The sequence below is a fragment of the Rana temporaria genome, chromosome 2 (assembly GCF_905171775.1).
Source record: "Rana temporaria chromosome 2, aRanTem1.1, whole genome shotgun sequence".
In the NCBI taxonomy this organism is placed as follows: Eukaryota; Metazoa; Chordata; class Amphibia; order Anura; family Ranidae; genus Rana; species Rana temporaria.
Genome location: NC_053490.1, coordinates 288,651,943 through 288,653,964, shown reverse-complemented (window position 1 = coordinate 288,653,964; position 2,022 = coordinate 288,651,943). Strand labels below are relative to the sequence as shown.

At 40.9% G+C, this 2,022-nt stretch overlaps 1 pseudogene; it reads left to right on the top strand.

Moving 5' to 3' along the window:
* The first annotated feature begins 1,048 nt into the window (after nt 1-1,048).
* Nucleotides 1,049-1,680, top strand: LOC120928606 (annotated as a pseudogene).
* The last annotated feature ends 342 nt before the right edge of the window (nt 1,681-2,022 follow it).

The following is a 2,022-nucleotide window of genomic DNA, read 5'->3' as shown; positions in this document are numbered from 1 at the left end:
GTGAGTTATCGCGGGATTTATAAAGAACTTGCTTAAAGGCAGACCTCCGCAATGTCTCCTGGGAACAATGTCAAAAGCTCCCAGGAGACATTGCGGCATCGAGGAAGTGACGGAATACCCGCACACTACCCGATGAATCCATATACAGGAAGCGGCCAGTAACATAAAGGATTACTAAGGTACAGTGGATCGAAAAGAAAAAAAAATATGCGGTTTAGTAATTATGCATATGAGCGTATGATTTTTTTTTTTTGGTGGGGGAGTGGATCTTGGGTGGGAGTTCCCACAATTTTTTTCCCCAGGACTTGACCCCTGGAAACAACTGTGTTACCAGAGACTGTCAAGTAAGAATGTTGTTACTCAACAGCAGCAGTTACAAGCTCTCTAGGCAGCAGATTCTTGATAACCAGTATGGGACACAAATTAGGTTTTACATGGCATGTCAGCTCATGGACATAACAACATGGAGAGAGCAGGTAATGTTTGTAAGAAATGGTCAAATGAATTAAGTTACCTATTGAAGTGAGGTGAGCTTGGAATTGCTTTGGATGGTGGCAACAGCATCTCCCTTAGCTTCAGGGTTCCTGTTTACTAGAGGGATTAAAAAATACTGTCAAGGCCAGCTTAGCAGGACACTGACCCTTTACAAGCAAGCAAGAAATGTCGTACTTAGAAGAGCAATGCATAGCCATTTGATACTAACTCATCCATAACATTGCTTCTGCTGTGAACTTGATGTTTATAGTGGGATTATCAAGATCCCTGTGTCCTTCCCATGGAAGTCCACACTGTAACTGCCAATAAACCTGAATGATTTCTGACTGTATGCATTCATTTACTTCCAGGACATTATGTAATGTTTCCAACTGTCTAGTGTGAAAGTTTTATTTGTGCACCCACGTCACCTAATAGGAAAATATGGGATTGCAGAGGATAACTAGAGCAACTGCAATTTGGTTTTGGTAAAGAAGAGGACAGGCAACATGGATATAGCTGACTGTGATTGTGAAATTTCCCCTGTACCTGTCAGCCATCCATCCCAGTAAACATGCCTGAATACACTATCGTATATTTCAATGTCAGAGGTCGCTGTGAAGCCATGCGTATACTAATGGCTGACCAGTATTTGGTTTGGAAAAAAGAAGTAGCGACATTTGATACTTGGACGAAAGGCGACCTCAAAAAAGAAGCTGTATTTGGCCAACTTCCAGGATTCAAGGATGGAGACTTCGCCATATATCAGTCAAATGCCATATTCCGCCACCTTGCTAGGAATCGTGGTCTGTATGGGAAAACTCCAAATGAGGCTACACAGATAGACATTGTAAATGATGGAGTGGAGGATTTCAGGTTGAAGTATCTCCGTCTCATCTATCAAAACTATGAAAATGGAAAGGAAGATTACATAAAGGCTCTTTGCAATGAACTTGGTCATTTTGAGCGCATACTTTCTAAAAGTAATGAAGGAAAAGGGTTTATTGTGGAAGATCAGATTTCCTTGGCAGATTATAACCTTGTGGACCTGCTCAGGAATCACCAGGAGTTGGCTCCAGACTGCTTTTCAGGATCCCTCTTCTATCTGCCTATGTCACCCGCATCTGTAGCTGTCCTAAGCTTGAAGTCTTCCTTTCCATTGATGCCTACAAGAACAGACAAATCAATGGCAATGGCAAGCAGTGAATATGTTCTTTGATATCAGGGCTGTGTCTACAACAAAACAAAGCAATATTTTGACTCCTGATGTTGGAATTTAGGCATCTGATGTTCCTTAATAAAAAAAAAACAATGCACAATAAAAAAATAATAATGGATATACTGTAGCTGCATACACCTTTTTAGTGACCCTGACAATTCTACATTGCCAAAGACTGCCATATTGCCACACAGAGGGGTTTATTTTTCTAAAGCTGGAGAGTACAACATCTCATAGAAACCAATCAGCTTCCAGTTTTTACATTTTTGTCAAAGCTTAATCGAACAAGCTAAATTTAGAAGCTGATTGGCTACCTTGCAAAGCTGAAC